Source organism: Berghia stephanieae, chromosome 13 (genome assembly GCF_034508935.2).
Source record: "Berghia stephanieae isolate SIO BIC M18660-M18661 chromosome 13, UCSD_Bste_1.3, whole genome shotgun sequence".
Taxonomy (NCBI): Eukaryota; Metazoa; Mollusca; class Gastropoda; order Nudibranchia; family Aeolidiidae; genus Berghia; species Berghia stephanieae.
The window spans coordinates 35,483,947-35,511,564 of record NC_088372.1 but is presented as its reverse complement, the minus strand read 5'-3'; the positions used below and the strand labels follow the sequence as shown (position 1 = coordinate 35,511,564).

The 27,618-nt window shown below is 34.0% G+C and overlaps 1 long non-coding RNA gene across 1 annotated transcript; it reads right to left on the bottom strand.

Annotated features, from left to right (window-relative positions):
- Positions 1 to 11,625: 11,625 nt before the first annotated feature.
- Positions 11,626 to 21,892, bottom strand: LOC144958650 (uncharacterized). Its single transcript, XR_013642487.1, has 6 exons — positions 21,813 to 21,892; positions 20,179 to 20,247; positions 19,228 to 19,345; positions 18,721 to 18,825; positions 17,296 to 17,394; positions 11,626 to 14,967 (listed from the first exon to the last, which is right to left on the bottom strand). It is a non-coding gene; the product is annotated as an uncharacterized LOC144958650 (long non-coding RNA).
- Positions 21,893 to 27,618: the final 5,726 nt, after the last annotated feature.

Sequence of the window (27,618 nt, the reverse complement as noted above, 5' to 3'; positions counted from 1 at the left end):
TGGACGGAAGAAACTAATGAAACTCATATTACTTGATTAGTTAAAACACCAAACGAAATTTTAATATTATTGTATTATTTTAAATGACAACAATGCGATAGAAAGGAGTGGCGACAAGAGATGGACAAAAGAAAACAAAAAATCAGACTTGCAACTTGCTAGGTTCGACACACACACACACACACACACACACACACATCTTTAATAGTCACATACATTTCAAACAATAACCCATTAGGGAGCGTTCACATATTACGTCATCAAAAATTTGCCCTTTTTAGACCCCCCCCCCCTCCCCCAAGTCATCACTTGTCATCATTGACCTGACCCCCCCCCCCCCCCCCCCCTCCCCCAACAGATGATGACGTCATCTAATTTAATAAAAACTAAAAGATAACTTTAATTTCACAATATTTATTATTCATTTTTCAAACCATAAACATTGATGATCAACGTTTGATAAAACACATTCAGACATTTTATTAATTTCAGAAACTGTTGATAATTTATGTTTTACGATACAATGGGGACATAAAATTTAAATTTGCAAAGATAAAATCTAACAAACATTATTTAAATTAGGCTACTTGATGCAGGTACTATTTTTAAAAATTCAGAAAGTGTAATTTAAAATAGTATAGGAGGCAAATTATTTTATAGCATATTAGTCTTTTAGTGGAATGAATTTCTGTTTCAATTTCCAAACATAAAATTAATTGATTCAAAAATGTTTCTGCCTTGGACCTCTGGCAATGTACTATAAATAGTATCATCAATTTCATCTTCATCGTCATCACTTTCTCCCATTTGCTGTTCTTCTTGTATGCCGCATTTTCGTGAATGGTCTTTCATTGCTGTGATCGAGGAGTGATACAATGAACATTTAGGGCAAGTTCGCCTTTTGAGAAGTGATACCCCTTTCCCATCTTGTTTCTTGAGAGATGGGCAATACTCATCATAGCAATTTATCTTTAGCTGTTTTGAAAGGAACAAACTTTGAAATAGGCTTCCAAATCTTCCATTATTGCCTATCTCCAAACCATCATCACATGAAGCAAGTGGTACAGGTGGTGGCAGAAAACGCTCTGGAAAAAAAGATGAATAGTTAGTACGCCAAGGTTTGCAGCATGAGTTGTCACTGCATTTCACTATTTGCAGCAGATATTGGGATTGACGAATGTGTTTTATCTTCCAGTCATCTGTTTCTTGAAATTGAAGTTTGGGTCTTGGATTTTCAGGTGGAGGGATGAATTTTCCAACTATTATCAACTCGGACCAAATATTGGCTAAATGATTAATTTTTCACCTTTTTGCTAATTTATTTGGAATGCCATTTTTGAAGCTCTTGCATTAAATAAAATAGGCCTAATTTGCCTATGTTTTGATGACATCATCTTGGGTCTGACCCCCCCCCCCCCCTCCCCCATGTCAACACATGTCAACATTTGGTAGACCCCCCTCCCCCCAAGCTGATGACGTAATATGTGAACGCTCCCTTAGAGAAGAGGGGTCATGCCTTCATCATAGATCATTGTCATTGCGATCATTATGGTGTAGTAAATTTTGAAATTTACCCCGTATAATGGAATCGTCCAAGGCGTGCGCCTCCTGTTCCCCCCATCTCACACACGAAAGGGCGGTTTGCGGAGTGGAGGGAGGTGGTCGTCTGCCTCTATGGTCGTCTGTGTCGTTTAGTGTATGGCAAAGGGGGGTGGGTGCGATTAATTAAGTGGGATGGGTGGTGATTGGTGGAAGATAGGCAAAGGACCGAGGCAACGAATCGCTGGGGAAGTAGTATGGCGCGAGACCGTTGAAAGGTGATAAGAAGTGAGGACCGCCGGCGGTCTTCCTCTTTGGGACTGGACCACGGTTCACAGCTAAAAGACCGTGGGACCGGTCCTCGGTCCGGTCCTCAGCGCGGCACTTGTACAGGCCGTGGGAGTGAATGGATTTGGTCCCGGAGTTGACTTAGGAGTTCCAGACTGTAACTGCGGCATGGTGCTCAAGAGAAGAAGATCGAGAAAATGAAGTTACAGTTTAGTACTACCGATGGTAGCATGAATTCATGTGTCAGAAGTAGAAGTAGGGATTTGATTTCATGAGCGAAGAGCACACGCACACACCACAGTCAAGTCCAGAGAGACCCTCGTCCACACCCCATTCCTAGCCAATCCACTCAAGAGTAGTAGAGACAATCAACAACAAAAAAAGGCCAGGATGTATAATGATGAAGGCTTTATTCAAGAACAATGGAATAGTTCATTCTTTTGTATTGAATTCTATAGGCATTACATCATACTAGCAGTCAAATAGATTCAACTCGGACCTCAGGGAAAGCATCTACGTCATTGGTCCAGGTAAAGTGATACATTCTACTAAAGTCATAATCCCGATCTAGTTGTGCACATCTTCATGATTAAAACTAAAACAATTAATGCAAATAACATAGGACATGTATGAAGGGACGAATTAGTCCCAACTAAAGAGTTATGCTACAGAATCAATCATAATAAATTGCAGAGATAAAGAGTAAATGATTAGCTTGTAATTATCAATCAATGGTGTTAATTTTATGGCTGTATGAAATATTTAAGTAACAATTATTAAATATTCAGAAGAACAAAGTAAGATTTAGATAACTCAAGTTATGTTACTAAAAAGCTATGATTTGCCAAAATTAGTGGTATAAATTTGTAAATGATCATAGTTGATTGTTAAAATGAAGTTATAACGATGTGAAGTGGTGAAAGAAAGCACACAAAAATATATTATCAAGCCAGGAGTCACATTCACATCCAGCCGAGGATAAAAATAGTACTACATCGACTGTGTAAGGCCTTAACCTTATTTCAGTCCCCTCTTTAACTCACTCAACCCTAACACCGACTATATCCGTAGCTTACCCAGGTTACTTTTTACCCCATGCCTATTTATTACATTTTTCTGAGACAAATTATATCAAAGCAAATGTTATTAGTTTTTACATGTTAACGGTAGTTGAATTAAACTATCTATGCACATGCACATTTTTAATACATTTTTTCAATTTTGAAAAGTAGCAATAATCTCTAGGATTGAGTGAGTTAATATTCCTATCTCAGTAAATTGGGGTTTGTATGCACCCCCTGACATAAAAGAAGCAATCGGTGGAATATTCCTATTTCAGCATATTGGGATTCAAGTGCACCCCATCACATTAAATAGGAATTTAATAGAATACTCCTATTTCAGCAATTGGGGTGCAAGTGCACCCCCTCATTTTAAAGAGAGAATTTATTATGTTTTTTTTTTAGGTGTTTAACGGCGCTTTCGACACTATTTAGGTCATTTAAGCGCCCGTTTCTGTCTTTTATCAATTTTTATCGGCCTTGAGGGGCCATAGCTGCTCAAAACGTGTACTGTTGTAATAAAATCCTTATAAAATCATAATAGTTACATGTTTGTTTTGTAAAAATATCTATTTACAATTTCTGCAGGTCACATTCCTGCAGATACTTTAAAATTGTAAGCGGATCGACCGACTGGAACAGAGCCCTCAAGTCTCTGTTATCATAATGTTGTGACCTTATCTGTTCTAATTCTGTACATTCAATTAAAATGTGTTGAACTGTGAGGTCACAGTTACATCTTCTGCAGAGGGGTTTTTCATCCCTCTCCAAAAGGAAACGGTGAGTGAGGGCAGTATGTCCGATCCGGAGTCGAGTTATTTTGACCTCGTCTCTTCTTTTTAGCCCCGAGTTGGGTCTGGGGCCGAGGTCACTTTTAATTTGTTTTAATTTGTTATGTACATCTCGACTCCAGGATCGTTCCCATGCCTTTCGGACATGTTTTTTTATATTGATCTTTAAATCCGCGTGTGGGATTTTACTGCCCTCTTGAAATTCTTGGCTCACCGCCTCTGACATAGGTTTCCAGGTTTTTTCTCTTTGCTGGTTAAGGGGTGCATATTCACCCCAATAGACTGAAATCTCAAAGTTCCATCGCACCTGTTTGTAGTGGTCAAACTAATTACACCAGGTAAAAAATAATTTACAGCTCATAGCAGAGGTCAAGTTAGGAAAAGTCACCAAATTTGGAGGTTCTACTATAAAAACTGACCGTTTTATGAAAGAAAAACATAGGCCTGGGGTGCAATAAGGTTTAACCTATCACACATCATACTGCTGGTCAGAGAAACGTTGATATCAAACACGGAGGTACACAGTCTTGCATACAATAAAAAGGGATGGTAGCGATAAGTATTATTAGAGTACAAAATCATAGAACATGAGATAGAAAGGTCATTCTTTTACATAAAGACCACATCAATAAAACCCCATAGCTTAATCACAATATCATCACTACCAGGCTACCAACACCACCTCTACAATCATGAGTACCACCACTAGCAGAACAGGCATCAACTAACACTGTAAAACAATATGCAATATCTGTTTAATGCACCAATAGAGTCCAAACAGAGTAAGCCCATCGTCGGTCCATGCCCATTTTTTTTTTCACGGGTCTGAACTTAAGTACTATGCTTTCCCATACACCTGTTGGAGTGGTAAGTTTTCACCCAGCGCCTAACCATGCTGAACCCGTAGCACACCCGTGGTGTTTCCGTGGTACACCCGTCGTTTTGCTGGAGCTTTGATTTTACTGTTGCACTAAAATTTTTCCAGCATGGACCCGTTTTTTTTCCTCATTCTCTCTCTTGATTCATCATGGAAACCAAAGTGTTGATAAAGGCTGTTAGAAAACGCCAGGTTCTGTACGATAAAGCAGACGATGAATATTCAAAGTGTTAGTTACCCAACTATGGAAGGAACTAGCTGAAGAAATCGGAATAGATGGTAAGTTTTTATTGTATTGTACGTGGCCAGGAGGAAGATTTGACTTTATCTTCATGTTCTACTAGCCAGATCCATTAGCTCAAAGTAAAACTATTCAAGCAGCTACAGAAGCCTAGATCTAAAACTAACAAAACGCAGGCGCATGTCCCAATAAAGTATAAAAAAGAGAAGGCCAAAACGGTGTTATACTGGCCGGTTAGGTAACAAACTTAATATAATACAGAGAAGACCAAAAACTGTGTTATAAAGATATTAAATACTGGTTGGTTTGGTGACGAATTAAAAAGCGACGTATGTCGTAATATCACATCTCCATAAAAGAGTGTGATAATATATAAAGGTGCTCGTTAAGAACTTGTTCGGTCAAATCTATCCATATCCAAAAGGATAGTGATAAGTCTTGGACGTAAAACAAATTTGAGAAGCACGGTTGTTCTTAATATTTGTTGGGCTGTGTCCGGTACAGAGTGAAGAAGTATCCACACTACACATCCTCATGAAAAGTCAGAGCAACGCTGTGTCAAGATTACAGAAGAGCAAACCGGAGACGACAACAAGACAAGATTTGTTTGTGTGTATTGTATTGTCCTTAAGTGTCACTGAATAGGTTGATTGTCAAAACCTCTTCCTTTTATTATTGACATTTTCTTTATTTTTTAAAATAAAGTTCTAATGTAATTAAATCAGAAGACTTGTTTAATAATTTAAAGCTATACTTTTGTAGGGACCTTTTGTAATATCATTAGTCCGATTGTGGTTTGAAATATCTTTATATTATAATGTCATAAAACCAGTGACAAAGGGAGCAAACAAAAACCTCGCCATGCTGGATTACAACAGTACTCCTCTAGAAGGACTTGGCTTGTCACCAGCGCAATTGCTTCTTGGCCGTCATCCCAGAAATAAATTACCCACCATAAGCAAATTGCTGAAGCCGGGTACAATCAATCAGAATCTTGTCCGAGCTCACTTTGCGGAGGAGAAGGTAAAGCAGAAATTATATGATAGTGATAGAACTGCAAAGTCCCTCCCTGTCCTTTCACCAGGGGAGGAGTTATGAGTGAAGCCTCAGCCAGGCACCAAGGACTAGATTTCTCTTTTAAATAGTATAATTTCTCCAACACCAGTCTATAAAAGTGCAATTCAATGGGGTAGACAACATGAAACGGATGCTATCAAATATTTTCTGGATTACAACAGTACTCCTCTAGAAGGACTTGGCTTGTCACCAGCGCAATTGCTTCTTGGCCGCCATTCCAGAATTTTGTCTGAGCTCACTTTGCAGAGGAGAAGGTAAAGCAGAAATTCTATCATGATTGAACTGCAAAGTTCCTCCCTGGCCTTTCACCAGGGGAGGAGGTAAGAGTGAAGCCTCAGCCAGGCACCAAGGACTGTTGGCCTGCCTCAGTGGTAAATAAATCCTATATCCTGCAGAATACTACTGGCAAAACATACAGGAGAAATAGACAACATTTCCACCGCTCTACTGCTGAGGCAAACGTCTAGTCCAATTGCCGATACACAACTGAATAGGTCGTTGTTTGCGACAACCACCCCTGGCTCGACAAAAACAATTATGCGGTGTACTTGTATTTTATTCAGATGATGACATCAGCATAAACAATGAAGTCGGTACCAGAATGTCAACTGACAAGGAGGATAAAAATGATCTTGTGAATAAAATCCATTAAAAAATTTGTTGATTTAAATATTTCCTTCTTTTGAAAAGTTGTAAAAATGATATCACAAGATTCACTGAAACATGTTCCAGAGAGTGGAATAAAAGGGAAACACGTTAGATTTCATCATTAAACACTGTGATGACATTTTGTTGAATAACATCCACGTAGAAAGTAACCACATATCAGACCATCAATCAGTTTTAATTGAATTGAATTTGGAAAACACCTAAACCAACAAAAAAGACAGTAACGTTTAGAAAGTATAAGTCATTAGATACACTTGAGCACAGAAATCTCGAACAAGTCGGGACCGGGCCTATTACTATTTGTTCAATATTTCTGTGTTTTCGAGTCTTCCGTGCTGAGTATTTTAAAGAGGATATGAGGGAAGTAAATGTGGGTGGTTTTGATTAACCCTTAAAAGCAGAAGCAATGAAGCTTCTAAAATGTATATTATTTGTAAAGCTGATAGCGATTTCCCCCTCTATTTCTCTTTTAAATAGTATAATTTCTACAACACCAATCTACAGTAGTGCAATTCAATGGGGTAGACAACATGAAAAGGATGCTATCAAATATTTTCTGTATGAAATGAAAAAAGATCATTTAAATGTTGGGTATGAGAGGTGTGGATTGTTTATTTATGTTGATTATCCTTTTATAGCAGGAACGCCAGATGGAATTGTTAGATGTGATTGTTGTGGAGTTGCTGTTTTAGAAGTAAACTGTCCTTATACATGTAGAGATCTATCAATTAGGGAAGGAATTTTCACCCCAAAAAAATGTATATTAAAAATTAGAAAATATTATTTCATTGAAAAGAAACACTCCATATTTTTATCAGATACAAACGCAAATCTGTGGTTCAAATTGTAGTTTTGGTTACTTCTGTGTTTATACAAAAATGGTAATAGTTAAAGAACGCATAAATTTTGATGATAACTATATGTAGGGTATACGTGTTGTGAAGTTGCTCAAGATTTCTTTTATAAAGTCATCTTTCCAGAAGTTGTTTGTAATTTTTTCTCTCAAAATCAAAAGCCCATGTAACTCTCTCCTGTACGGCCTACCAAAAACATCGCAGAAAAGACTACAGTTGATGCAAAACAAAGCTGCTCGTATAGTTAGGATATGAGAAAGAATATGAGGGAGGTAAATGTGGGTGGTTTTGATAACAGTCTTCTTATAATGATAACTCTCCATTATTGTGAACTCTGTCAAGGGTCCATAGTGGGACAATTCAATTTCCTTAATGTTCTGCAAGCGCCGTGAAGTCCTTAAAAACAGAAACAATGAAGCTTCTAAAATGTATATTATTTGTAAAGCTGATAATGATTCCCCCTCTATTTCTCTTTTAAATAGTATAATTTCTCCAACACCAATCTATAGTAGTGCAATTCAATGGGGTAGACAACATGAAATGGATGCTATCAAATATTTTCTGTCTGAAATGAAAAAAGATCATTTAAATGTTGGGTATGAGAGGCGTGGATTGTTTATTTCTGTTGATCATCCTTTTATAGCAGGAATGCCAGATGGAATTGTTAGATGTGATTGTTGTGGAGTTGCTGTTTCAGAAATAAACTGTCCTTATACGTGTAGAGATCTATCAATTAGGGAAGGAATTTTCAAAAAATTGTATATTTAAAATTAGAAAATGATATTATTTCGTTGAAAAGAAACTTCATATTTGTATCAGATACAAACGCAAATCTGTGGTTCAAATTGTAGTTTTGGTTACTTCTGTGTTTATACAAACATGGGAATAGTTAAAGAACACATATATTTTCATAATAACAATATGTATACGTGTTGTGAAGTTGCTCAAGATTTCTTTTATAAAGTCATCTTTCCAGTTGTTTGTAATTTTTTCACTCAAAAACAAAAGCCCATGTAACTCTCTCCTGTACGGCCTACCAAAAACATTGCAGAAAAGACTACAGTTGATGCAAAACAAAGCTGCTCGTATAGTTAGGATATGAGTATGAGAAATAATATGAGGGAGGTAAATGTGGGTGGCTTTGATAATGGTCTTATTATTATGATAACTCTCCATTATTGTGAACACTGCAAACGGTCGATAGTGGGATAATTCAATTTCCTTAATGTGTTGCAAGCGCTGTGAAACCCTTAAAACAGAAACAAAACAAGCTTCTACAATGTATATTCTTTGTAAAGCTGATAGTGATTCTCCCTCTATTTCTCTTTTAAATAGTATAATTTCTCCAACACCAATCTATAGTAGTGCAATTCAATGGGGTAGACAACATGAAACGGATGCTATCAAATATTTTGTCTGAAATGAAAAAAGATCATTTAAATGTTGGGTATGAGAGGCGTGGATTGTTTATTTCTGTTGATCATCCTTTTATAGCAGGAATGCCAGATGGAATTGTTAGATGTGATTGTTGTGGAGTTGCTGTTTCAGAAATAAACTGTCCTTATACGTGTAGAGATCTATCAATTAGGGAAGGAATTTTCAAAAAATTGTATATTTAAAATTAGAAAATGATATTATTTCGTTGAAAAGAAACTCCATATTTGTATCAGATACAAACGCAAATCTGTGGTTCAAATTGTAGTTTTGGTAATTTCGGTGTTTATACAAACATGGGAATAGTTAAATAACACATATATTTTCATAATAACAATATGTATACGTGTTGTGAAGTTGCTCAAGATTTCTTTTATAAAGTCATCTTTCCAGTTGTTTGTAATTTTTTCACTCAAAAACAAAAGCCCATGTAACTCTCTCCTGTACGACCTACCAAAAATGGTATGGATTGTTTATTTCTGTTGATTATCCTTTTATAGCAGGAATGCCAGACGGAATTGTTAGATGGAGCTTGCAGATTGTTGTAGAGTTGCTGTTTTAGAAGTAAAATCTCCTTATACGTGTAGAGATCTATCAATTAGGGAACGAATTTTCACCCCAAAAAAATTGTAAACGTCTATATTTAAAATTAGAAAATGATATTATTTCGTTAGAAAGAGACACTCCATATTTTTATCATATACAAACGCAAATGTGTGGTTCAAATTGTAGTTTTGGTTACTTCTGTGTTTATACAAAAATGGGAATAGTTAAAGATCGCATAAATTTTGATAACTATATGTATATACGTGCTGTGAAGTTCTTTTATAAAGCTATCTTTCCAGAAGTTGTTTGTAATTTTTTCACTCAAAATCAAAAGCCCATGTAACTCACTCCTGTACGGCCTACCAAAAACATTGCAGAAAAGACTACAGTTGATGCAAAACAAAGCTGCTCGTATAGTTAGGATATGAGTATGAGAAAGAATATGAGGGAGGTAAATGTGGGTGGTTTTGATAACAGTCTTCTTATAATGATAACTCTCCATTATTGTGAACTATGTCAAGGGTCCATAGTGGGATAATTTAATTTCCTTAATGTTCTGCAAGCGCAGTGAAACCCTTAAAAACAGAAACAATGAAGCTTCTAAAATGTATATTATTTGTAAAGCTGATAGCGATTTCCCCCTGTATTTCTAATTTAAATAGTATAATTTCTACAACACCAATCTACAGTAGTGCAATTCAATGGGGTAGACAACATGAAAGGATGCTATCAAATATTTTCTGTATAATGAAAAAAGATCCATTTAAATTTAGGTGTGAGAGGTGTGGATTGTTTATTTCTGTTGATTATCCTTTTATAGCAGGAATGCCAGATGGAATTGTTAGATGGAGCTTGCAGATTGTTGTAGAGTTGCTGTTTTAGAAGTAAAATCTCCTTATACGTGTAGAGATCTATCAATTAGGAGAGGGAACTTTCACCAAAAAAAATTGTATATTTAAAATTAGAAAATATTATTTCATTGAAAAGAAACACTCCATATTTTTATCAGATACAAACGCAAATCTGTGGTTCAAATTGTAGTTTTGGTTACTTCTGTGTTTATACAAAAATGGTAATAGTTAAAGAACGCATAAATTTTGATGATAACTATATGTAGGGTATACGTGTTGTGAAGTTGCTCAAGATTTCTTTTATAAAGTCATCTTTCCAGAAGTTGTTTGTAATTTTTTCTCTCAAAATCAAAAGCCTGTGTAACTCTCTCCTGTACGGCCTACCAAAAACATCGCAGAAAAGACTACAGTTGATGCAAAACAAAGCTGCTCGTATAGTTAGGATATGAGTATGAGAAATAATATGAGGGAGGTAAATGTGGGTGGCTTTGATAATGGTCTTATTATTATGATAACTCTCCATTATTGTGAACACTGCAAACGGTCGATAGTGGGATAATTCAATTTCCTTAATGTGTTGCAAGCGCTGTGAAACCCTTAAAACAGAAACAAAACAAGCTTCTACAATGTATATTCTTTGTAAAGCTGATAGTGATTCTCCCTCTATTTCTCTTTTAAATGGTATAATTTCTCCAACACCAATATATAGTAGTGCAATTCAATGGGGTAGACAACATGAAATGGATGCTATCAAATATTTTCTGTCTGAAATGAAAAAAGATCATTTAAATGTTGGGTATGAGAGGCTGTGGATTGTTTATTTCTGTTGATCATCCTTTTATAGCAGGAATGCCAGATGGAATTGTTAGATGTGATTGTTGTGGAGTTGCTGTTTCAGAAATAAACTGTCCTTATACGTGTAGAGATCTATCAATTAGGGAAGGAATTTTCAAAAAAATTGTATATTTAAAATTAGAAAATGATATTATTTCGTTGAAAAGAAACTCCATATTTGTATCAGATTCAAACGCAAATCTGTGGTTCAAATTGTAGTTTTGGTTACTTCTGTGTTTATACAAAAATGGGAATAGTTAAAGAACACATATATTTTCATAATAACAATATGTATACGTGTTGTGAAGTTGCTCAAGATTTCTTTTATAAAGTCATCTTTCCAGTTGTTTGTAATTTTTTCACTCAAAAACAAAAGCCCATGTAACTCTCTCCTGTACGGCCTACCAAAAACATAGCAGAAAAGACTACAGTTGATGCAAAACAAAGCTGCTCGTATAGTTAGGATATGAGAAAGAATATGAGGGAGGTAAATGTGGGTGGTTTTGATAACGTCTTCTTATAATGATAACTCTCCATTATTGTGAACTCTGTCAAGGCCATAGTGGGACAATTCAATTTCCTTAATGTTCTGCAAGCGCCGTGAAGTCCTTAAAAACAGAAACAATGAAGCTTCTAAAATGTATATTATTTGTAAAGCTGATAACGATTTCCCCCTGTATTTCTAATTTAAATAGTATAATTTCTCCAGCACCAATCTACAGTAGTGCAATTCAATGGGGTAGACAACATGAAAAGGATGTTATCAAATATTTTCTGTCTGAAATGAAAAAAAGATCATTTAAATGTTAGGTGTGAGAGGTGTGGATTGTTTATTTCTGTTGATTATCCTTTTATAGCAGGAATGCCAGACGGAATTGTTAGATGGAGCTTGCAGATTGTTGTAGAGTTGCTGTTTTAGAAGTAAAATCTCCTTATACGTGTAGAGATCTATCAATTAGGGAACGAATTTTCACCCCAAAAAAATTGTAAACGTCTATATTTAAAATTAGAAAATGATATTATTTCGTTAGAAAGAAACACTCCATATTTTTATCATATACAAACGCAAATGTGTGGTTCAAATTGTAGTTTTGGTTACTTCTGTGTTTATACAAAAATGGGAATAGTTAAAGATCGCATAAATTTTGATAATAACTATATGTATATACGTGCTGTGAAGTTCTTTTATAAAGCTATCTTTCCAGAAGTTGTTTGTAATTTTTTCACTCAAAATCAAAAGCCCATGTAACTCACTCCTGTACGGCCTACCAAAAACATTGCAGAAAAGACTACAGTTGATGCAAAACAAAGCTGCTCGTATAGTTAGGATATGAGTATGAGAAAGAATATGAGGGAGGTAAATGTGGGTGGTTTTGATAACAGTCTTCTTATAATGATAACTCTCCATTATTGTGAACTATGTCAAGGGTCCATAGTGGGATAATTTAATTTCCTTAATGTTCTGCAAGCGCAGTGAAACCCTTAAAAACAGAAACAATGAAGCTTCTAAAATGTATATTCTTTGTAAAGCTGATAGCGATTTCCCCCTCTATTTCTCTTTTAAATAGTATAATTTCTCCAACACCAATCTACAGTAGTGCAATTCAATGGGGTAGACAACATGAAAAGGATGCTATCAAATATTTTCTGTATGAAATGAAAAAAGATCATTTAAATGTTAGGTGTGAGAGGTGTGGATTGTTTATTTCTGTTGATTATCCTTTTATAGCAGGAATGCCAGATGGAATTGTTAGATGGAGCTTGCAGATTGTTGTAGAGTTGCTGTTTTAGAAGTAAAATCTCCTTATACGTGTAGAGATCTATCAATTAAGGAGGGAACTTTCACCAAAAAAAATTGTATATTTAAAATTAGAAAATATTATTTCATTGAAAAGAAACACTCCATATTTTTATCAGATACAAACGCAAATGAGTGGTTCAAATTGTAGTTTTGGTTACTTCTGTGTTTATACAACAATGGAAATAGTTAAAGAACGCATAAATTTTCATAACAACAATATGTATACGTGTTGTGAAGTTGCTCAGGATTTCTTCTATAAAGCTATCTTTCCAGAAGTTGTTTGTAATTTTTTCACAAAAGCCCATGTAATAACACAGAGCCTTGTAACGAAAGCAGTCGTCTTCTGCACTGTCACAATTGAGACCTGAAGAGGATGCTTTGAACGTACCGATTAGAATTTATTCATTGAAACGTCAAATTCATTAGAAGAACTGAATGATGTGGTCAGCGGGTAATTGTCCTTCTGTGAGGATTCGGTTGTAAAAAGTAAAACTGCGATGTGTTTTTTTAACAACAAATCATGGCTCACTTGAAAATGATGTTAAACGAGAAAAAAAGAGCTTACAAACAGAGAGACATCACACAGCTTAAACAGATTTTTAAAACTTTGAAAAAAGAAATAGATAAAAGGAAGGGACAGTTAAAAAATAAGATAGAGGACAAATTTACAGCGAAAGACATGAAAAAAGTGTGGTCAGATATGAAGAAACGAACTGGATTTGATGCAAAGAAAACAAAAATCGACATGGAGAAAGGGAAGGAAAAAGAGTATCTCAACCAACTTAACCAGTTCTACGCACGGTTCGACTGCCATGACTACAGTGGAGAAATAAAGAAACTTACTGAAAACCTTTCTTCAGAAAAAGAGCACCAACCAGATGTCATCACCGAAGGACTGGTGGAAAAAACATTCAAACAACTAAAACCTGGTAAAACGTGCGGACCGGATGGCATCTCAGTATCACTACTCAAAATGTGTGCTTCACAACTGTACTCCATTTTCTGTCTCCTGCACAATAAATCTTTGAGCTCAGGGGAAATACCAACACAATGGAAGACGTCAAAAATTGTACCCGTGCCAAAGACACCATCAGCAAAGGAAATGAGTGACTTCAGACCTGTTGCGTTGATCCAATTCCCATGAAATGCCTTGAAAGGATCATACAATGTGTTAAATACTACCTAATTCTTCTTCTTCTTCCTCTGTTATAATTATCATTATTGACAACGTGCTAATTATTTGTAGGTCTCTAGCGTTTTAATCCTTGGAGAATGATCTTTACACACATTCCCTTACTGTGGCCAAGTGGTTTTGTGATTGATTGACTTGATAATGGTATATTTTTTTGAATAATGGAAGCTTTTTATGAATTGCAGGTCACAATAGAGACAAACCGATACTTCAACAAACTGGAGTACATTGGCAACATGGACCCCTATCAATAAACCAAAATAATTATTCAAGAGACGAATCGACCTATCCTCCAATAACCTACGTAGATGTTTTTGATTGTTTAGTTTTGACGACAAGCTTCTACACATTAGAACAATTCAAGTTATTCCATTTAGTTTGAATTCATGAATTCCACATAGCGAAATCATCTAGATAATCACCAATATGCATATAGAGCCAAATGCAGAATGGACGACGCAATACTCCATTTCACCCAAATTGCCTACAAACACCTCGACATACCGAAGGCATATATTAGGTCTAATTCGTCGACTTTTTGAGTGCGTCTAATACCATTCAGCCTCATCTCCTCATACCAAAACTACTACACATGAATGTCAGTGCTAACATCGCTGTGTGGATTTTAACTTATCTGAAAGACCACAATATGTGTCGGCCCACACAGACAATAATATGGTAATTGATTCATCTACCATATCCACCAGCACGGATGCTCCGCAAGGAACGGTTCTTGCTCCCTTCCTTTTTCCTATAAATACAAATGACTGTGTAAGCAATTTTTCTAATATCATTATCTTAAAATATGCAGATGACACAGCAATTCAGGCTTTAATCCTCACAGCTGACATTGTAAGCTACACACAGTCGATATCCACATTTGTTGATTGGTGCGAAGAAAACCATATCCAGCTAAATGTGAAAAAAGCAAAAGAAATGATCATTGACTTTAGGGCAGCTAATATTGTTATAAAAGATGAAATTGTTGAAAGAGTAGAAGAATGTAAGTATCGTGGGGTCGTCATTGACGAGAAGTTACAGTGGACAAAAGAGTCCACCAGTGTTATCAAAAAGCTTAAAACTAGAATGTATTTTTTAAGAAAACTCAATAGAGTGAATTTGGACAATAGACTGCTTTTTCTGTTTTATGACACATGCATTATCAGTGTACTACGCTACTGTTTGCCAGCCTGGGGTGGGAATAACAAAAGATTTGAAAAGTCGAAGATCAATAGAGTTTTGAAACACTGCCAGAAAATGCTAAAATTTCCTTCAATTTTAGTCTTTGATTATTTTTATCTGAAATCATGTAATGAAAAAACCAACAAAGTCATTAGAGATGAATCCCATCCAGTGGATGCTTTAAACACAAAGAGATTCAATTCAGCAAAAGAAGCGTCGTCTTCTGCACTGTGTCACCAAAAAACAAAGACATTTTAATTCTTTCCTCCCTACAGCTGTAAGAAACTATGCACTGACACTGACTTGACTTAGCTATAGTCCCATCTTTTAATGAGAGAATATTTTAATTAATTTTCACAATCACTTATAGTATCAACATAACCATGTCGATAATAACCAATTTATGATATTAACTTCTGTGTCCTGTCTTAAATTTAAAGTGAAAGTTATTTTTTTTAAATTAAGCCAACATATTCATCTATCTATGTATGAAATAATGATAATATTATAGAGAGGTGATTCAATAATTATATTTAAATTTATAGAACATTTTACTGCTTAGAAATAATATATAAATCCTACTCAATCTCTTAGCTACAATCTTTTACTTTAAAGCAAATAATAATTGTTTCTATGAATAAGGTGATAACCAATATACTGTGATAGCCCAAAATAATTTATTTACGCAATCGCAATAACACGATTTTTATGTTATATCCCTCTCAACTTTTTAGTATAATATCATTTAACCTTTACCAGTTTATAAAGTATCTTCATAATCATTTATTTATATTGGACAAGAATTTTATTATAAGTATAATCGACACAAAGTCATCATAATATATTCGCTTGTTGTTCCACTGTACTTTTTAAGACTTTTAATATTCTTTGCCAATTTTTCTTTAATTTATTAAAATTTGATATTTCTTTTATATATTACCGAATTGTGTTGTGATACAGAATTATAATTTCCACACAAGGATCAATAAAGTATATCTTATCTTAACTCTCTCCTAAACAACCTACCAAAAACATTGCTGAACAGGCTACAATTGATGCAAAAGAAAGCTGCACGTATAGTTACAAGGACAAAGCCTTGGGACCATATAACACCAGTCCTTAAGTCACTACACTGGCTTCCAATAGAGAAAAGAATAAGATACAAAATCGCATGTTTTGCTTACAATTGCCTTCACCATACATCACCCGAGTACCATGAATGCCTTGTGAGGGAATATAGACCAACTCCGCCAGTTCTTTGCTAATGGAGAAAAACATCCCAAGAACAAAGTTTGCTGAGCGTGGTTTTACATTTTTGGCTCCAATCATATGGAATTCTTAACCACCTAACACAGTGCATAACAGAGAGATGATTTACAAGACAAAAAATATCATCTCCCAAAACTTTAACTATACATTTGACTGTTTCCATTCCAGTTAGGGTATCCGGACAGGGCCTGGACAAAACCAAGAAATCTCATTACAAGACAAAGACAGAAAGCATGTTGGAAACAGATATAGGGGGATAAAAGACACAGTAAGTGCCTCCCTGCCCACTATGGGAGGTAAGGAACCCTACCAAGACATTGTAGAAGCATTGTAGAAACAGTTACCCTTCCTTTTCTATACTTATGCCAAAGAGGACTGATATTTTGTGACCTAGTTTCTAATTCCCTACATGCTCTTCTGTTCAACAGAGCAAGACAAATCTAGTGAATAACAATATTTTAATATATCAGAAAAAGAATTATCTCAAAATGCTTAAGTGTTACTAAAGGATGTAATGGATACTAGTAATTTAACGGTACTAAATTGTTTACAATAGTTAGGCCAAATAAAAAATATTGCTGGTTTCCTATCACTGTTGGATAATTATTTTTTTAAAAATGTTTATGCTCTTCTATAGTGCTAACTTTTGGTGATTTTCTAACTACAGAAATCTCCATTGAACAAAATATTCCGTTGCTTTACCGCTGGTATGACAGTACACACTTTTTTAGAGGCAAGACGATTTATCATTTATGCATAATACAACACTGATGCAACACTCCGACATACCAGCCATACAAACACAATGTGTCGTCAACACAGTTCCCTTGTCGTGACAACCACCCAAGGTCTTTTGGAGGCCATCCGCAATCTTTACGAATGTTTGACCTGAATGAATATATCAATTAATAACAGTAATATATCAATAATTCAACATTTAACACTTGTATAATGTCACACATATAATCATGTTATTAACAATGAATATAATTAGTACCATGAGAAAGATAATGTTGATGATGATGATAATAATAATAATAATAATAATAATAATAATAATAATAATAATAATAATAATAATAATATAACGATAATAATAATAATAATAATAATAATAATAATAATAATAATAATAATAATAATAATAATAATAATAATAATAATAATAATAAAATAAATAATAATAAAATAAAATAAAATAATAATAATAAAATAATAATAATAATAATAATAATAATAAATAATAATAATAATAATAATAATAATAATAATAATAATAATAATAATAATAATGATAATAATAATACAGTTCACTCCCGATAATCGTAACATTTCCCAAGAAACGTAATTAATTCTATATTAAAGTCACTGGTTAATTGCAACAAACTTTGGTTAATCGCAACAAATTTTCACCCTAACAAATGGTAAATTCAAGACATCAATCAAACAAAATATCATGATTAAATTTCATCTTGGAAGAAATCGTGGCAGGTTGAAAAATCAAAAGTGAGAAGGGACTTAATGCTACATTAGTGTGTCACCACTTTATTATAGACAAAAGAGGGTGGGACTTTGCAGTATGGGTTCATGATGTCATCTGTGGCCATTAAATAGGGGGCAGATGAGCTGGGTATAGTTCTTACAACAGGTAGATAATGACAGTTGTAAAGAGATATATCATTTGTTTTGGGATTGACCACTGTGCTTTGTGACCAAGGAGTTTGGTGAGAGCTTATAGTCTCATCACGGCTAATCTCTTTGACTCTTAAAAATGTTGATAACAAAAGAGTGAAAGTTAATCAAATCTGAATAAGATGTCAACTTGCATCAAAGCTGCTTTTGCTTGAAAAAATATATACAGGGCTGTCATATGATTTTTATTTCAATCATATTGCCCAGTATGTGGTGGACTAAAAACAATGTTTATAACAACTGGTTTGAGTTTACCATATATACGTAAAATGTTGCGATAGTGCACTGGAAACTCAACTTCGGTTAATCGCAACATTTTCGCAGATCCCAAGTTGTTGCGATAATCTGGAGTGATGATTATGATTATTTTGTTTATTAGCATAAATATTATTAGTATTATTAACAATAACGCCATTTTCCCCTTAACCTCCCAGAAGACTGAACCAAGGAAATAAAACATCTTATTACAAGTATTTTGAAATACAGGATATGTGATAAAAAATTTATTTGACAGATACAAACCTTTCCCAATAAAATAATGTTAGACGAACTGTCTTGTTTATATGATAAAACTTCTTCTACCCAGCCACTGTAAGCTTGGTTGAATGCTTTTAAATTTTTGGTTGCCTATTATGTAAAAAAAAAAAGTGCATTTGATAAAACAAAATATGTTTCAAATGAATAACAATTTTAACAACAACCAATCATAATTAGTGTATTATATGTTATTACTGATAAAGTGCTATTGATATTCCCATTAGTTTACCATGATCATATCTCACAAATCTGACTGTTAATCTGTTCAAATTCAATTTACCTGGATCACGATTATTATTTCTTAATTAAGTGATAGGTTTTATGCTAAAACTAAATCATGCACATCCTTCAAGAACATTTCCGATATAAAATGATATACTTCATTGATGGTAAATATTGTCAAGAGTCATGAATTCAAACTAAAAGGAATACATTGAATTGTGCTAATGTGTAGAAGCTTGTTGTCAAAACTGAATAATCAAAAACATTTACGTAGGTTATTGGAGGATAGGTTGATTCGTCTCTTGAATAATTATTTGGGTTATTTATAGGGGTCCATGTTGTCAATGTACTCCAGTTTGTTGAAATATTGGTGTGTCTCTATTGTGACCTGCAATTAATAAAAAGCTTCCATTATTCAAAAAATTATATCATTATCAAGTCAATCAATCACAAAAACGCTTGGTCACAGTAAGGGAATGTGTGTAAAGAGCATTCTCCAAGGACTAAAAAGCTAGAGACCTACAAATAATTAGCACGTTGTCAATAATGAAAATCATAACAGAAGAAGAGGAAGAAGAAGAAAAAGAAGAAGAAGAATTAGGTAGTATTTAACATCTCTGATGAAATATTTTGAAAAGCCTTGCTATCTGAATAAGTTTCTTCTTCTTCATCATCATCTCCTTTTTCCCTTCATCTTCCCCTCTTCCTCCTCCGACTTCTACTACCACTAATACTACTACTACTAATACTACCACTACTCCCACCACCACCACTACTACTACTACCACTACAACTACAACTACTGCTGCTACTACTACTATTACGACTACTACCACTACTACTTACTACTAAATTCTTTTGAATATCATTTGCGATAATTTAAAAAATATTCATTCTTAAGCAGTGTCTTATAGACAATTACAATCAGTGCACATGCCCTTTGATTGCTTGACCTACTCTCACTCTCAGTGGGCTAGGGACCACCTTTAAAATATGAAAGAAACCATGACAATCAATCTACAAACAGTACATAAAGATAATGCGCTAGCTTTGTATGGGGCTTTATAAAGGTTTTGCAGTTAGCATATACAATTACAATTTGTTATGGGTGAGGAAAACAATCAAAGTGCATTTAATTCATACATACATGAAATGTGTAAGTCTGAAATTTTTACATCAATTAACTAAATATTCATTCTTAAGCAGCGTTTGATAAATTACCATGGGTGTATATGTCCGTTTGTTGTTTAAACTCCTGTCACTCTCAAATGGACTGGGGACCACCTTTAACTTTAAAACAGGAAAGAAACTATGGCAATTAATCTACAAACATTACATAATGATAATGTGCTAGCTTCCTATGGGGCTTTAAAAGTGATTTTTTTTGTTATCAGATACAAATACAATTTGTTTAGGGTGAGGAAACCAATCAAAGTGCATTTAATTCAAACATACATGAAATGTATTAGTCTGAATTTTTTAATGCAAAGTAAAATCTATTAGGTTTCAAACATCAAATGATATGTGTCCATCTCCAATGTTTCGTCTCTGTCATATATCGTGTAGGTAAAAAAGCACAACTTTACATAAATAAGTTTGTCTGCTTTAGATGATCAATTCCAGAGGGCAGTTCATTCCAGTACTTAAATAAACAATGTAAATCGTGAAACTTTAAACAATTTTCATATTAATTCGTAATTCATTTTAAATTGAATGTTTTAAATATTTGATTAAAAATTTTCTTAAATCAAGGAATAACCTAATAATGAGAGCAATACAAGTGTTGATCTATATGAACCCCACATAATTTTTTAATAATTTAATAACCGGTACATAATAATTCTCTTGCATGAGACAAAGTTTGCGAGAAGAAATATGGTGATTTTGAAATATTCATATTCCCGACAATCTGCTCACGATCTCTTCAGCCTAAAATTTAATGTTAAGTGTTATTTAGGTCAACTGACGTTTGGATACCATGTGTCTATGAATTTAATCACAATCATATTGGTAATTGATCTCTTCTCTATAAAACATTACTTTGAATGTTTCATACTTGACACTGTTCCAACAGTTAATTTAATTGATCTTATTAATTTTTATTTATTTATTTATTTATCTATTCATTTACTTGTTTATTTCTTTCTTTAAGTTATTTATCCATTTATTTATTTATCTTTAAACTTTAAACTGTCATGTGGATATAATTGTTTCCATTAATTTCATTATTCTGTAGACTGGTTTGTAAATGTTGACCAGTAAAATGCATGACATCTGAAACAATGTAAAATAATAACTTATCAGAGACTAATATGTATGTTATTATCGTTGTTGCTACCATGATCATTTTTGTCATTAATATTTCATTGTACTATGAAATTTGTACATTTATGATTCATTCGATCTTGACCAGTTTTCAATTACCAGTATTCTATGATAGTATTTTTCGATTTTACATTGTCGTATTGATACATTTTTCCTGACATTCAAAGTTGTGTAAAACTGCCTGTGAATGATACAATGCAAGCTATATGAGATTATGTAATTGGGAAATTCCACGAAAATGTCAACCGAAGGGGTGTTTTACAAATTCTTAAGAACATATTAAAATTTGGTACCAATTTGTTGGAAAATCATTCAGGATTATGAATATAAGGATATTTCGTGCATATTTGTGGTACAGGATGCTTATTGTAGCTTTATGTAAGGGCATCCCCTATTTGAAGAACGAAAAGAATATTTTCTCAATATTATAAATCTTGCAACTTCTACAAAATTATAGCCACTTTTGCTTTCGTTTATTGATATTAAAACAATTATAAGTATCAGAAACCTATATAAACATTCAAATTTACGATTTTAATGAAATGTTGTCCTCATCGGTCGTTTTAATGACCTTGGGAAATTGTATGTCAGTCCGTTACCATTAAAACAGTTTTTTTCATCTACGAAAGATGTGATTGTTGTACAGACTCACTATTTCAGATTTTCTGTTCTTACATGACTGGCTTTAGCACTGTAAGATAATTTTTCAAGAAATTTACCATTTAAGGTACTTTTGTTGGGTAACGGACTGACATTTTTAGGGTAACGGACTGACAGTAACAGACTGACTAATTCTAATTTAATTCAAAGACAATATATAAAAGTTGTTTTTTAAGTCCCAAGAGTAATGTCCACTCCAATGTGTTTCAACTGATCAGGCAGCCATTTTATAAACATTTGGATCATAAAATTTCAAACACTGGTCTTCAACATCAAGCCTGCTATTTTTCAATAGGTAAGTTAAATCTTTAAAAGCTTGTGAATCTTTTGATCACTTGAAGATTTTTGCTATGTTTGAATTGAGGAAAAAACACTGTTTATTGTTCTATAATATCCTTATGACAGTAGAGCCAGTAGTGGTCCTCTGTTAAAGGGGCAAGAAGCCCTGGGAGAAAAAAAAAAAAAGAAATCAAACAATTAAATTAATGTGGAAAACTATTGAGTCACTGAGGCTTTAAATGTAGTGGGTCAGCAAGCTGTTTAGCTGTGTATAATGTCAATATTTTAGTTGTTACAAAGTAATGTGATACAAGTTAGAAATGAGTTTTATTTTCTTAGTTTTGCGGTATAATTTTTAAGACAACACGATTTGATTATTCCGATTTGACTTTCATAGCTTATGATGTAATTTCGCTCAATTTTCTTCATTCACAGGTTCAAGATGCCTACTCTATCCATGGTTCAAAAGCAGAGGAATTATCAAGAAAGACTGAAAACTGATGGGCATTACATTGTTTAGGAAAAAGATAGGCAACAAAAGCAGGAGTCTCAAAGAAAACTTGGAAATGATTGTAAAGGACGCTTAAAAGAAATAACGGGATTTACAAGCAAAATGGAAAAAAAAAAGAGAAAAGCCGATCAATCTACAACTCCAAAAGAAAGTAAACCAAGCACACCTAAATCCACATCTGCCTCACATTTCAGCACAGGAAAGTAAAATACTGAATTCAACTTTGAGTCTACCATCCTCCCAAAAAAAATAATTAAAAATTAAACTATGCCTGTGTTGCTAAGGGCATCCATCAACCAATGGGTTTTGAAAAATTTTAATCATGGAAATGGGGTTTCAAGATGAAATAAAATAATTTGATCGAAAATTTCTATTTGGACAAGAAGTACTCTTGGCGAGCACCAAGGGAAAAATATTTCATAATTGTGAGAGATGAAAAAAGAGAAAGGACGAAAATTCAAAAAAGTTTCGTGTAAAAAAAAATGAAAAAGAGGGTGTCGATTGTTAGTGAATTTCATCCAGGAATCAAAATTGGCTTAAGTTTATTTTGCTCCCTCAGAATCTCAGAATGTACTTCTAAGAGAAATCCCACAATCTGCATAAGTAAATTGTAACAATCAAGGATAAAATGGTCCAAATGATTATTTTTGAAGATCTTTCTCAGATCTTATATAACTGGCTTTCTGGTCAAGTGCAGATGAAGAAGAGGTTGACTGCCAATACTATCGACCAGTTTGCAGTGACGGTCATGGCCTATTGACAATTCCTAAGCTTGAGGAATCAAGATGAAATACAGAATAAAAATTAAGCTTCAAAAATAAGTACCAAAAGAATGTTAAACATTCCCCAGTTTTAAAGTCCTTTCTTATCTACATTTTTTTTTTTTGATAATTTAATTTCATAGTTGAAATAAAGTTCCTGTTTGACTGTGACAGAATAGATTTCAACTCCACGAATCATTATTTCATTATTAAATTTTTTCAAAAGCAAAGTTGGGATTGAGGTAATCAGATGTCACCCATCGAGTTACTCATCATGCCCAATGTAGCTTGACATCCATATAAGGAAGAGTATTGGTTTGATCAATCACACTGGGTATTCAGTGTTGCTCATAATTACATAATGTGTTCTTTGCTCGGGATTTTATGTAGTAACCGTTATTCTGAGTAATAAAATTCAGAGGTGTCAGTCCGTTACCATCCATTTGTCAGTCCGTTACCCACACTTTTTCAAAGACTGCAGATTCAAATTTTGGACAATCTTTTAAATATTGCTAGTGTGTTGTAGAACAACATCTCGTGGTTACTATAAAAGAACTTATTTGTTACTGGAAGGTTTAACTTCAGAAAGTTTGATCCATCTACATATAAAATTGAAAAAGATGGATTTTCTGATGTCAGTCCGTTACCAACATTATAATGTCAAAAAAATTCAAGTTGATTAAGATTCATCTTTATCCTTTTGATATATGATAAGGGCGGACATGATACATGTCCATGGGAAATATTAGCTCCATACAATAAATACATTGCATTTCAGAGCACGAAATGTATGCATTTTTGGTCTGATTTGTCAGTCCGTTACCCGTGGAATTTCCCAATTATAAACTATTGCATAAGGCATTTAAAGGATAATTCCAATTAAGCCTTTAGTAAGATAAGTAATGATAAGATAAGATATATAATATTGTCTTTTAATTAAAATAGAATTAGTCAATCTGTTATTATCAGTCCATGACTTTAAAAATGTTAGTCCGTTACCCAACAATAATACCTTAAATGATAAATTTCTTGAACAATGATATTACACTGGGGAGGCCATCCGAAAGCTCCTACAAAGGGAAACAACTCAAATAATATTCCCTCAACTAAACCCAAGAAAAAATAAAACCTAGTGCCTTTAACTAATCCTAATAGGAAAAACAAACACCCTAGCACCTTTGCTAAGACTTATGACTAACCCGAAAGCTCCTACATCCCCAGTATTCTTTTTTTTTATAATGAGTAGGGGTTTGGGAGGGGGGGGGGGGGGGGGGGGGGGGTTTGTGAGGGGCTTTGGGAGGGGGAAGACTTTAAAAAAAAAAAAAAGTTTCCCCCATCCCAAACCCTCTACTAGAACATTATATTTTTTTTTAAAAAAGAATACTGGGGATGTAGGAGCTTTCGGAAGGCCTCTCGTTGCATCTTTTGTAGATGAAAAATTTCCATCTTTTGTAGATGAAAAATACTGATTTTAACGAACTGACATACAATTTCCCCAAGGTCATTAAAACAACCGATGAGGCCAAAATTTCATGTAAAATCATAAACTTTAATGTTTATTTAGGTTCCTGATACTTATAATTGTTTTAATATCAACAAACAACAGCAAAGGTGGCAATAATTTTGTAGAAGTTCCAAAATTTATAATATTGAGAAAATATTCTGTTGGGTCCTCAAATAGGAGAAACACTTATAAAGCTACAATGAGCATCCTGTATCACAAATATGCATGAAACATTCTTAGATTCATAATCCTGAATGATTTTCCAACAAATTGGTACCAAATTTTAATATGTTCTTAAGAATTTGTAAAACATACCTTCGGGTGATATTTTCATGGAATTGCCCTGGGAATAAAAGAGAAAGCGCCCAAGCACTGGCAAAAGAAAATTCCAAAAAAACGCATTGTCGTGAACAGATTTCTCAATCTGGTTCAGGATAGGTAAAATAATGAAAAAATTAAGAAAATGTATTCCCTGAAGTGGGCATCTCCATATACGTAGAGTACGATATAATGAAATGAATGCTCTACAGGCACATCAGGAATAGTCCCGGTAAAATCATACCAAGAAATAATGGCGGCTATGATATAGACGTCTATATACTATATATGTGATCAACGGAGTTTAAATGATATTTTTAATACAACAAAGTTGCAATATCACACTCGTACAAGATTCCATTACATAGAAACGAATTTGATAAAAGCCAAGCACAAAATGATTTAAAATAACAAGAAACACTCAATCCACTGTTTGAATTTTGAAACCGGCTAGACTTGTAGATTCGTCTGCGGGCAGGGTTGCCAGATTATTTTTGAACAAAATGCCAGGGGAAGACTCAAAAAATGCCAAAACACTCAAAAAAAATGCCAAAGTCTGTTGACTCCCACCCCCACTAAGAAAACTACTCACTTTTGATAGACAATTTACTATCATATCCTGGTGGCTTGCGTGTTTTCTTTTTTTTTTTCTTTTTTTTTTTTGAATTATACTAAATTTCCTGTTGGGTAATTTTTTACCTACTGACTACTAAGTGGAGTGCTAAACCACTACACCAGGGTTGAGAAAAGGTGTCATTTGAAGTATAATATACAAGAAAAGAAAATGCCAAATGAAAATGCCAAATGCCAAATGATTTTTCTAATGCCAAACGGTTTTCAAAAATGCCAGATTTTTGGAATCTGGCATTTAAAATGCCAAACTGGTAACCCTGTCTGCGGGCCGTGAACGGGGAGTAGGCTAAGGGAAGTGACTCGGGATATTCGACCAATCGCAACGTTTCAAAAATGTCAGCGTATGAATATTTTTTTTTATTAATCACTTAATTTTTTTTCTTTGTCTCGCTAACTGGTATGGATAATTATCCGTATTTTACATGTGAAATAAAATAAACAAACAATATTACAGACACCGACGTATGATAGGACAAGGCATGATGGGAATCCCCGATCAATTGTCGTCTGCTGAAAACGGAACAATAAATAGGTAACAGCCTCTCACTCCTTTTCATCATTGCTATCTACAACGAAAATTATACTGTTATTAATTAAAAACAATAAAAGGAAACCTGCTTTGTTCTAACAAATGACCAATAATTAGACCCCCCCTCCTCATCAGCTGGACAATAATTATTTGACTAATTTTATTTGAGCTTTTATATAGACCAATATCAACTAACGGCGCTTTACAAAGGGTCCCTGACCAAAAGCAACACGTATCATATAGAAAGAGACATGACGCCTGTTAGGTCAAACAAATTTCCTACAAAGACAACGCTGTTAACGACCAAGTACTTATTTTGCACCTGAGTACGGTGATAGAACGTGAATAAATAGCCTTTTCCAATGACCCAACTATGTGTTGAGCGAGGCTCGAACCGAGGACCTTCCGATCCGAAAGCGACCACTTAGCCGCACAGAAAAGAAATTAAAAAAAAAAAAAAACCGTCAGGGAGATAGCTACACAAGAGAGCGGGAAAGTTGTTTCCAAGCTTTGGGCAAACGTGGAAATGGTGACAAATGCCTGGTTCTGTGCTTAACGATCAATTGATTATTGATTATTCAAATCCAGGCGACCCCTTCCACCTGGCCACTAACCCGAGCATAAAGTTATGTTCGGAGACCGATGTGTGTTTTATTAAACAAGCATTCTGTACTAATAAATTGAACAATATCATGAATTGTAAATTCAAAACCTGGTGGACAACGACTTCCCCCATAAATGAATGAATAATATATAAATAAATGAGTATCTATATAAATGAAGAAAGAAACAAACAAAAAAAAAAAAACAAACAAAAAAACAACAAAAAACAAATAAATAAATAATTTTAAAAAATATTTTAGTTTAAAATAGCAACATAAGTGCCTGCTCCACTCACTTTTCTAATTTTAAATAATTGTTCGGATTCATCAAAAATCTTAGACTCTCAAACAAACCCTGACTAAAACTAATGAGTCAATATTATGCTTATTTCGAGCAAAATTAAAAATTAAATACGAGACCATCGTTTCAGGTTTATGGTCAAAGGGATATAGCTGCATTATTATTGATGACCAGGACTCCCCATATTAATAATTACACAGTTCTTTTCCTTAGACCATAACTTAATAAAATGATTCCA